General features: G+C 41.6%; 1 pseudogene; it reads left to right on the top strand.

Moving 5' to 3' along the window:
* Nucleotides 1-9062: 9062 nt before the first annotated feature.
* LOC101829207 lies at nt 9063-10821 on the top strand (annotated as a pseudogene).
* The last annotated feature ends 1588 nt before the right edge of the window (nt 10822-12409 follow it).

Genomic DNA, 12409 nt, shown 5'->3' with positions numbered 1-12409 from the left:
GGAGACTGGGAGGGCGAGGAAGGGGTGGACGTGGTGGCAGCTCACCTGGTTTGGGGTGGGTGGGTTAGCTGGGATGAGTCTGCCAGGAAGCTGGAGCGTTTCTGGGTCAGGCTTCCTTGTTCCTCCTGTTTCTTCTCCCAACACCACGTAGCAAGGTGCACTTAGTGTTCTAAGTGTCTGAGACATAAGCAATGGACTTCCCGCTATTTATCCTTCTTCCCGTTCCTCAGAGTGAAGCCACTTCCGACTGACGCAGTCCAATGATGAAGGTCCTCGGTCCGCTTTTCTACCTCGGCCCACCCACTATCAAGGAAGATGCTCTGGTCTTGGTTTAACCAGCCAAAGTGCTCTGGCATTGTCTGGGCTTGGTTAGTTTTGCTCTAGAACAGCACAAGTAAAATTCGGGGAGGGAAACATGAAACCCAAAGACCTGTGACTACACGGACACTCAGACCTTTGGCGCAGCAGAGGGCAAAGGAATGCATCTCAAACAGAATGGCTCACTGACTTAATGCTATGCCCTGTTCACGAAAGCATCACCAAATGTTCTCCCTACCTCGACTTCTCTAATGATTAAAACACCCTAGCATTGAGCTGTGGAAATTCAGTGTGAATTTTAAAAGATCAATAAAAGTATTTCCTTAGTCTCTACAGTCCTGATTCTCCAACTTCTTTTAATATTTAGCCAGAGAAACAAAGGTGGATATTATCTTCCACAGACAGGTATGCCTAGAAGAGGTTTCAGAAAGCAACATCCTTACACCCCAGTGATGACTGATGCTTTCTTTTTCTTATTAGTCTTGACCAACTACGTTGGTTTCATCATAAAAAGTACTGCTGCCCCAAAGTAGTTCTATAAATAAAGGAATTCCCCCAGTGTATGGGTGTGCCTGCCTGTCCTTACCCCTACCCACCACCCCCAACATCCATTCAGAAACACGAAGCACCTTTACTGTCACAATAATGAAGTTTGAAACTAAACTGGGGAAGCGCTGTGTCCCCGCTACTAGATACACCTTGGTCCATCGAGAAACATCCACACTGCAGGGCAGGGCACAGGACTCACTTGAAGGCTTTGGAGGGAGTACCTAAGTTTTTAGGTTGATTTCATGTACTTAACCCAGCAACTAAAGTAGCAATGTGGTGGCATGTGTTTGTTACATAGAGACTGAAGGCAAAACCCACCACCATGGAACATATTGGGGAATTCCAGAGTTGGAATCTAATAAAACACAATATGAAGTGATGTTTCTCCTTTTGTAGAACAGTTCCCTTGAAAGCCTTGGAGTTAAGCTTTATGCTCTGTGGAGGTTTTTGCCCAACAAGGCTTTCTATTTTGTGAGGCTTGTGGTAGGACAAACAAAAAGATCTGAGCTGGACAGATTAGCTTTTGAATCCAAAATTGACCAAGGACTATTTGTGTGATCCTAAACCGCAGGAGGGCCAGGCAGGTGTCTCATTCAATCTGATATCCCCAGATGCTGCCCTCAACTCCTGTGGGAGGCATGTGGTGTGCTGCCCTGATTACCTGAGAGAAAGAGTACTGTTGGTTTTCTTAAAGTCATCTTCTATGGGGATTGGGTGATTTACAAATGAAAGGATGTAAGGATATGCTCAAAGCCAAAACAGAACCCCCACATTGTGGGTGGATCTCAAAGGTAACACAGGAGCCAACTAAAGAGCTCCCTATGGCCAAAGCTGGGGCAATCTGTGCAACCAACACAGTAGCTGGGTTATAACTCTAATGTATTTGTGTGTCCACATTGCTAGAAAAATGAAACCTCTCTTTCAGAATTTCAGATAACTTATGTAGCTATTCAAGATGGAGTCTAATTCCCAACTATTTTCTGTGTGGGCTGCCCAGGTGTGATATTTCTCCCAAAAAAGGACAGTAGAAAGAGGGAAAGAGTAGCCTTTCTTGTGGAGAAATCTACTCAAACCCCAGCCAGGGGAGGAAAACCACCATCAACTACCATGCACCTTGTTGATGTGTGGCTGCTTGATGTGATGAAAGTGGCACTCTGATCTTCCCCGAATCCTAGCTACAGAGGAACAGTCCCAATTGAAGAGTCAAGGGCATAAAAACAAGGGAGAGATAAGGCACCGTCTCCAGGAATCCAAAGAGACGGTTGAGTGCCATATTCTATCCTGGATGGGATTCAATAGAAAAAGAATAAAGATGAGGTAAGGATTCCAAACAATCAGAGCTGTATCAATGTTGGTTTATAACACTGTATGGTGAAATGTGGGTGCATCTATAAATCTAAGCCTTTAACACACCCTAGGGCTGGGTATTGAATAATTCAGTTGATGAAGTGCTTGCCTTGTACTTGAGTTGTGTCCCCAGAACTCACATTAAAATGCTAAGCATGGTAACACACTTGTAATCCCAGGGACAGGAAGATAGAGACAGGCAGATCCCTGAGGGTCCCTAACCAGCTAGACTAGACTACTCGGAGAATTTGGGGACAGAAATAATAATAATAGTGATAATGATAATAATGAAAAATGGAAAAATACAAAAGAAAGGGGCTAGCACCAAAAGAACAATGCCTGAGTTTGTCCTCTGGCTTCCACAGGTGCGTACACATACGCAATAAAATACAATTAATTCTTAAAATTTTAGCCAGTTCTGGTGAATTAAGCCTATAACCTTAGCTACTCTAGAACAGCTAGGCCAGGAGGATTCCAAGTTTAAGATCTGTGAGGTTTATTAAGAGGGAGTTTAAGACCAGCATGGGAAAATTAGGGAGCTCTAAGCTCAAAGTAGAAAGAGGGCTGGTGTACTGGTTAGTTTTTATTGTCTACTTGATACAGCCTGAAGTCACCTGGGCAGAGGGAACCTCAACTGAAGAATTGCTTTCATCAGACTGGTCAGTGGTCACGTCTGTGAGAGATTGACTGGTCACTGTGAGCCTGGACTATGCAAGAAAGCAAGCTAAGCATAAGCATAAGCTAATAAGCATTGTTCCTCCATGGTTTCTGCTCCAAGTTCCTGCCTTGCCTCCCTGCCCTGACTTCACTCGGTGATGGACCTGGACGGTAAGTTGAAATAAACCCCTTCTTCCACTAAGCCACTTTTGGTCAATGGTTTAAAACAGTGGCAGAGAGTTTCCTAGCACATATGAAGCCCGACATTTAGTTCCCTGTTGAGCAAGGGGCTGGGGGTGATCATTAACAGAAGGACCTAAAAGTTCAAGTCTCTGTCAGCTCATCATACACAGAGTATGATGTAACCATACACTGGGGTACTATTCAGCAACATGGAATGAAGTATATATTCATTCAAATGGGCCTTGAAGACTCATGCTAAGTTAAAGGAGTTTGAATACTCAGCTCTTCAGAGATTAGTGTAAGGGACATGGGAAGTACTTGTTAAGGGGCATGGGGCTTCTTTGGATGTGAATTATAATGTTCTGCAATTAGATACCAGAAATAGTTAGCTAACTGTGGACTTGATGAAATCTGTGAACTGCATACTTTAGTGAAAAGTGTCAGTTGTACGGGACTATGCATTGAATAAAACGAAGAGCTGTAGCAATGAGAACTAAGCAGAATGTCCTGAGCAAAGCCCATTGTGGTTCCTCACTCTCAAGAACAAAAGAAAGGACTCTCACTGTCCTACACCATTGATGTTGCTTAAGCTTCGAGTCCTCCCTTTTCTTCCCTTTCCTTAGCTCCTGAACATTTGAAGGGCGCCCCAGAACAGTGGGATTCAACAGTACTTGGTGACCAACTCTCCAAAGACTAAACAGTTTTGCTGTCCTTGTTTTTCCAGAACAAATACTACATCTAAAAATCCTCATTCTCAGACACCCACAGCTAAACACTGAACTGATCTCCTGGAATTCAGTGTCAGAAAGAGAGAACTGATGAGCAAAGGGGTTAAGATTGGGCTGGCTTAACCCACAGAATCAGTTAACCTGAACTAGGGGAGCTCTTGGACCCCAGACTGATGGCTGTGTGGAAAGCGTGTGAGTGATCCAGACCCCCTGAATGTGGGTGGCAGTGAGGAAGCATAGGTAATCTATGGGGCCTTGGTATCATTTATCTCTGGCATACAAAAAGACTTTGAGTGCCCATCCCACAATGAGGGATGCTCTCTCAGCCTGGATTCTTGTGGGAGGGCCTAGGCCCTGTCCTGGATGAAATGACAGACTCTGGAGATCCACCATGGAGGGCCTCACCCTCGGAGTGGAGATTGGGTGGGGGAGCTGGGAGACCTGGTGGGGAGGGCAGAGGAGGAGGGGAGAGAGAGGGAGCTGGGATTGACATGTGAAACAAGCTTGTTTATAACTTAAATTTAAAAAATGAAGAAGAAGCTGGGCGGTGGTGGCGCACGCCTTTAATCCTAGCACTCGGGAGGCAGAGGCACGCGGATCTCTGTGAGTTCGAGGCCGGGATGGACCGATAGCCTCCAAAACAATACAGAGAAACCCTGTCTCATAAAAAACCAAAAAAAAAAAAAAAATGAAGAAGAAAAAATAAATAAAAAGCCTCATTCTGAGAAAACAACTTAGAATTTTAAGGGAAAATTCACTTTTTTCAACACTCTGTTCACAAATATAAGACATTTCTAGACATGGACAAGTCCTTTCAAAGCAATCTAAGTATACAGATTTTCTACCTAGACTAGTAAGCTTCAGGCTATAATTACCCAGTTCACACATTGCCTCCAAGCCCATACTATCACAGAGTATTGGTTATTATTGATTTAGAAGCTTTTATTTTGTTGATAATTACCTTCAAAATTGAGTCTAGGGATTAAAGACTCATAAAATTCCTTATTTTTGGTTTTTAAATAATTTCCAGCACTGGAGAATGAAACTCTTCTACATGCTAAGCCCATGTTCTGCTATGGAATTATATCCTCAGACCCCAAAAAGATTTTAAAGTCTTTTAATATTTTATATATATTCTATATTTGATACATTATAAATATTATACTTATTGAATATATAGATATTAATATATTATACAGTGGTACATAATACAAAATGCATGTTATCAATATATTTAATCAATTATATAGTATTATATAACATAAAATTTATAAATATAAGTGTTGTATATTTATCCAATATATAAATATACATTAAATATACCATCTATTTTATTGTAAATATATATACTTTTAATTTAAATAATTCAGCAAAAGCCCACAAAAGAAATCTGGGTTTCCAAGAAGGAAAGATAATTAGGAGCCCCCAAGTCTTCTTAGATGAGTAATTTAGAGGGTCTTTTCTAGGTTATACATAGACAGCCACTCAGAAGGGAAACTAGAGGCATAAAGCTCCAAGGTTTTACCAAGCTGTCAATCATCTGATCTGCCCCCATAACTGCACCTACACTTCTGCAACTGTCTTAAAGTTGGTACCAATTTTCTCGTCCCCTTTTACTTAGAGCTGAAAAGGGTTCCTACAGGCCTGCTTAGGTTAAGTAGAGGCTGAATTGTATGCAAACCTTGCTAGGAAATAGAAATTCACATTCATTGGGATCCTGTATTCAGCATAATTGACATTTAACCATTGGGATAATCCAGAGAAAATTGTGTATTACATCCACTTTATAAATAGGAAGACAGGGGCTCAGTGAAATGTAGTCTCTGGTCCTATATACCATAGTCAACTATAAAGTCCTAGGTAAACCATATTTAAACCTTGATCACCATCATCAGAATATTCTGTGCTTGCCCACATTATTATTTTTATATGTAACCAAATTTCTTAGTTTATTAAGAATAAGCAGTTTATTAAGAATAAGCCCCCTCTTCTGCACAGATCCCTGGCCCTCGAGAGGAGGGGTGAGATAGACATACCATTTATGGTAAGCACACCAAAGTCTCTTTCTCTCTAAATGTTCTTCATGGTAATTATCTGTGTCAACTATCATCTACTTCGAGAAACTTCTCTGATGATGGTTGAAAAATATACTGATCTATGCATATAGCAAACAACACTAGGAGTTATTTTACTGCTATGTTCCTTTAGGAGAATAATAATAATAATAGCATCTGTTCCCCTAGGGCACAGGACCTATCTAGTCCCAGGATCTTGGCCTCATTAACAGTGTCAGGTATGGGTTCCAAATCATGGAATGGGCCTTGAATAAAAAGCAAAACAACAAAAAACCCAAAAACATTCTCCAATAACATTTTTGTCACTGGTGCACCAGTATATTGTTGGGGAAGTCCTGTGCATTTGTCAATAAAGTACTGTCTGGCCAATAGGGAATCTAGATGGGAGGGACTAGGAGTCCAGAAGGACTCTGGGTAAGAGAAACACAGGAAGTTGAGATGTAACTGCCATGGGATAGGAAACCTGGAACTATTCTCCGGTAAGAGAAATACTTAGATTAACAATTATGGGGTAATTACTTAAGTCAGAGCTAGCCAGTAAGAAACAAGCAAGGCCAACAGCTTCATAATTAATACAGCGTCTTGTGTGTTATTTGGGGACTACAACGCGGCAGAGCCCAAGTGACTGGCGGGTGATAAACCAAAGCGGCTCCTCACAAAGAAAAGGCTTCTCTTAACAGTATATCTTGCAGGCAGGTCCTTATAGCAATCAGGGTTCATAGCTGGATGAAACGGACAATTACCTTTCTCCTCCGATAGCACGCACAGCACCTTCCAGCATTATCTATAAGTGCTGGCCAGTAGGGATGAAACCACTAGCCTGATTTCTCTATGTTCTGTGCCATAAGTCCTCAGCAGTAGGGGCTAACCATCAGTTGTGGAGAGTAACCAATAGCATTTGCAATAGCCTGCGATGTCTGGGGATCTACAAGGACCCCTTTAGTGGCCCACATTATTGCTGCATTACAAAAAACAAACAAAACCGACTCCTTAGAATAGCGGAAGCAAGGTACGAAATCTCCAGAAGGTACAGTTAAAATAAGACTCTGATCACTGGCAAATTCTTCATTCTGAGAAAAATAGAAAAAAAAAAGCAGGACAATATACCTTTTAAGGAATAAAAATAATATACAGTACAAAATAAAATATAAAACAGTGATATGCTCGTCCCCCAGATCAGTAAAAGCTGAAATATGGTTTAATTGTATTTAGGAAAATGGGTACTTTCATATATTAGTGAATGATGGGAAAAGATATAGATTTGGTAGAGCAATTCTCAGTATCTATTAAAAATTTAAATGTGCAAGTCCTACACACTAGTGACTTCCCACACACACTCTAGGGTGTACGCAATGTTGCTCACAACAGCACCACTTTCAATTTCAAGGCAGGGTCAACTACTTGACTCATCATCTCTCAGCTCCCAATGCTCTAGTGGCATCGCAGTGTATTCAGAGTAATCCATGCGCCAAGGAGATGACTCAGTGAATAAAGCCTGAGTCCAACACCAGGAGCTCATGTGAAGGCGGAAGGAGATCAACCCCATAAAAGAAGTCCTCTGACCTTTACACGTGTCATAGCCGCCATAGTCCCCACCCACCCAAATAGTAACCTTTTAAAGGGTAATCTGGGCATGATGACACGCCTTTAATCCCAGCACTTGGGAACAGAGGCAAGCAGCTCTCTCAAACTTGAGGTCAGCATGCTCTATATAGCAAGTTTCAGGCAAGCCTGGACTACACAGTGAGATCCCTCAAAAACAGGGAAAAAAAAAAAAAAAACAATCCAAATGTTCATTTTGTCCCACAAAGAATAGCAAACCCGGCTGATCTGTATTTCACCCTTGCTTTTTAACACTCAACCACCCCTGCCTCCTTCCCTGTCTATCTCCCACACATCACGCTGCTACCCACCTCTCCACGCCATCTAACCCTGACCTCGACTTTTAGCAGATGGCCTAGCTCTGCTTCCTGCTTTCCCATTTGCGTTTGTCTTTCCACCAGACTGCAGTTTGAGAACCTGGCTTTATCTATTGTGTGCCATTATTGTACAGGCACAGAAACCAAGCAAACTTGAGAGTAATCAAGAAACTTTTCAAGCATGAATGTATTCTTTGCTGTACTCTGAACTCTTATAAAGCAATTAAGGAATAAAGTTTATTTGCAGTATCATAGAAATATCCTAAACTGTTAGGTAAATTGCATCATCACATATATTTTATATAACACATATAAATAATAAAACCCTAAGGCTATCTCTGTCGTGTCTAAGTTTTTTTTTACATTTTTATTTTTAAATTTAAATTAGAAACAAGGTTGCTTCACATGTCAATCCCAGTTCCCTCTCCCTTTCCCTCCCCTCCTCCCACAGCCTCCCACCAACCCTCCCAATACCCCCTCTTTTCCCCAGGGAAGGTGAGGCCCTCCATGGGGGTATCCATAGTCTGTCATTTCATCCAAGGCAGGGCCTAGACCCTTCCCTAAGAGTCCAGGGTGAGAGTACATCTCTCATTGTTGGATGGGCACCCAAAGTCCATTTGTATGCCAGGGATAAATACTGATCTACTAAGTGTCTAAGTTTAAAAGTACTTTAGACTATGACTCTGATCTCTGGAAAATCTCTCTCTCTCTCTCTCTCTCTCTCTCTCTCTCTCTCTCTCTCTCTCTCTCTCTCTCTCTCTCTCTCTCTCTCTCTCTCTCTCTCTCACACACACACACACACACACACACACGCACGCACGCATGCATCTAACAAAGACAGGCAGTTAAGAGCATCACCAGCTGGGGAGTGCTCAGTGGTTAAGAGCACTTGTTCTCAAAGAGGACCTGATGGGTTTCCAGCACCTACATCTAGCAGCTCACAATTGCCTGTAACTCCAGTTCCAGGGGATCCTGGATTTTGGTAGCATGGGGCAGTGTACTCACACATACACATTCCCCCGCACAGATACACATGAATAAAAATAAAAGTAAAAATTCAAAAAGTATAGAGTACTGTTTTATGTATTTCCCCCATAAGATATACAAACAAGTTCCCTTTCATGTTCCAGAACACATACATTTAAACATTTATTATTTGACAAGTAATATTGTGGCATCTTAAAAATATTTTTATGAATAAACTTAAAGCCCAGATTTGAGTGAAATATTAGCTAACTTTCTATTGAAAAGCTCATTGCCATAAAATAAAATGTATTTTCTAAAACATGAACAATGAGAAAGGATTTCAGAGACAAGTGAGTAAGAAAAACTTTCAAATTAGACATCAATGTGAAGAAAGGTCAGATTCCCCTTCATTGATATGTTCACAAGAAAACAACATAAGAATCTAGCTAAGATCATTTAATCAGTTAGCCTCCTTTTGCTCCCAGTACAACCACTCAGCGTTTGGGAGGTTGAGGCTGGAAGGCCATGAGTTCCAGGCCTGTCTAGCTAACACAGTGAGACCCTTTCTAATTAATTAAATTCTGGGGGTAGGCTAACCCCCAAAGTTATTTTCATAGCATTCTCTGGTGTTCAACAACTATTAGTTTGGGAAAGTTTTTCATTATATTCTACCTATACAATCTGAGCAGTAAACGCTGGTTTGGCTTTTACTAAGAATAGGAGAAAACTGAGTTATTGCACAGAGACACACACATAAAAAATCATTATTGTAGCACAAGTTCTAATAGATCTTAGTAATAAAAACCCAGAGTAAGATATTGGGGTAAACACTGAAAGGTCAGAGAAGTAAAGGAGCCAGCACAAGAGAAACCTCTTACCTCTACCGAGTCCTCAGACCAAAGGGGCCATCCTGTCCTCACGAATCCTCAGACTGAATGTAGTGATCTTTTGTTTGTAATCTAATAATAAAGCTTGCCTCAAATCAGAGTGCAGAGCTAAACCACTAATTAGCCATAGAGGCAGTGGTGGCACACACCTTTAATAATCCCAGGAGACAGAGGCAGACAGATCTTTGTGAGTTCAAGGCCACCCTGGGCTACACAAGATTGAACCTGTTTAAAAGAGAGACAGAGGTCACACAAAGGTGATCCCAGCACTTGGGTTCACACGCCTTTAATCCCAGCACTAGGGAGGTGGAGACAGGAGTGATATGGCTGGGTGAAGAGATGAATATAAGGTAGGAGACAGGAGCTCACTACAGGCAGTCTGAGGACTTGTAGAGACAGGATACCCCATTTGGTCTGAGAATTTTGTAGAGGTGAGAACTGGTGGCTGCTCTGCTTTTCTTTTGGCTTTCATCCCCTAATATCTGATTCCCAGTTTTTATTATTAAGGCCTATTAGAATTCGTGCTACAAACCATCAAAAGTTATCTGGGGCTAAAGGCCTGGCTAACAATTAAGACCTTTTTTTTTTTCAATTAAGAACTCTTTATTGCTAGGCTGGAGGCCATAGCACTGGCCTGCCACCATAGGCATGGAGACTCTACCAATTCCACTTCTTAGTGTTCGAATGCCCCAACTTGAAGCTAAAGAAGCCACCTTGGGTGCACATGCCACTGGCCATGATGGCATATGCCCTGGTGGTGTCTCTATTGCATGTCACTAAAGGGATAATCTATGATCTTATTACTGAATCTCCAAGTGCTGGCTTAGTGTCTGATAAACATGGGCACCAGAGGCCACCAATTAAATAAGACAACATATTGTGAAAATATACAAGACAATACATTATGAAAAGACAAAGGTGGTTTAGGTTTCCTCATCCTGGACAGATCCAATGCACCAAATATCCAAAAACTTAATAGGTTTCTTCTCTTCGTTAGCTTTGTCTGTGTCCTATATACATTTCTTCATGGTTACCATATTCACGAGAATGAAACTGTCAGGTTACCTGGTGGGTGAGTGCTTTTAAGAAATCAGAGGATCCTGGATTCACTCCTATTAACGAAGTTTTAAAGACTGAGCCACTTCCTTATGCAGAAAAAGATGAACAGCAGAGTAAGAACAGCACCAAATAACAACTTAGCAGGCACATTAAAGCATAAACTGGAATCCCTTGGTATCAGAGTTCATTACCGCACTTGTCCTGATCATCTGTTCTGTACCAACTCTATCATAGCATCAACTACACTAAGTAGCATTTTCTTCCTAGTATTTTTCATTTCTTAAAGGAAATATACGCCACTTCTAAAACTATAATATTGAATAAAGTGATTGTTTTTTTACAACCCCCCTGTGATAGCTAATTTTGCTTGTCAGCATGATTACATGTAGAATCAACTAAAAACCAAGCTTCTGGGTATTTGTGTGAAGGATTTTTCTTGATTGGATCCTTTGAGGTCAGAAGACCCACCCTGAATCTGGGTCACACCTTCTGTTGGCAGTCCCCATAAAAGGACATGGAAGCTTTTGCTGCTTGGGCTCATTTTCTGGCAAGTTCATCCATCCTGCTGCTCAGACATTCCTTTGCTGGTATTAGAACCTGCTTCTGTGGATCTCAATATATACTGAAGACCAACTGAGAATACAACCCTTCTCGTCGGGAGACAGCCATTGTTGCCTTTGTCTCAGTTCTGCGCCTCTAGAGCAGTGGTTCTCAACCTGTGGGTCAAAGAGCCTGCCTTCAGGGGAGTCAAAGGCACTTTCCTAGGGGTGGCATATCAGATATCCTGCATATCAGATATTTACATTACGATTTATAACAGTAGCAAAATTACAGTTACAAAGTAGCTATGAAAAAATATTATGGTTGGGGGTCAGCACAACACAAGGAACTGTACCACTGCTCTAGCGAACCATGACTAACACAGCCCGAGCCATTTTTTGGACATGGTACTTCAGATTTTGAGAACTAACGTAAATTGAGAAGATCCCGAGGTCTGAGAAACTTGGACAGCTGGTCAGTTCCTCCAGCAGTGCTTTGCCTTTAAACAATGTGTGTGGTACTGTGTGCAGACACCTATGCAATGTGTGTGCCATTGCAGACTCATATGCAGGACTGCTTCCTGGACAATATGATGCATGAAAGGAACACAAGTAAAAGACCTTTATAATTGAAACTACAGAACTCTTACTGTTAATGTACAGAAGACCTGAATTCAGTTGCCAGCATGCACAATGACTCACAACTGCATGTTACTCCAGCTTGAGGGTGTCTCCACAGACACTTACACACATGTTCACATATGAACATACATATACATAAATTTTAGAAATCTTTTTTAAAGTTATCTGCGAGGCCAGGAAGACGGCTGGGCTACAGGTAAAAGTGCTTGTCATAAACCTTTGGCAACTAGGATTCAGGCTTGTTTTGGGTTTATAATCCCAGCTCTGGCACTTCTACAGTGAGATGGGAGGCAGAGACAGGAGAATTGGCTACAAATTCCAAAGATTGGTATGCATAGCACAGTAGTAGAAATAGTTACCTCTCTCAAAACAAGCTGAAGGGAGAGAAGTTATCCTCTGATCTACACATGTTCACACACACACACACACACACACACACACACACACACACACACACACACACGTTATCTGTAGTTATGGTTAGTAGAGATAGTGTACCTCACTACTTCTCGGATTATACAGAAAACCAACACACTTCAA

This window comes from Mesocricetus auratus, unplaced genomic scaffold, assembly GCF_017639785.1.
Source record: "Mesocricetus auratus isolate SY011 unplaced genomic scaffold, BCM_Maur_2.0 Super-Scaffold_4256, whole genome shotgun sequence".
NCBI classification, from domain to species: domain Eukaryota; kingdom Metazoa; phylum Chordata; class Mammalia; order Rodentia; family Cricetidae; genus Mesocricetus; species Mesocricetus auratus.
This window is presented reverse-complemented; position numbering and strand designations above follow the sequence as displayed.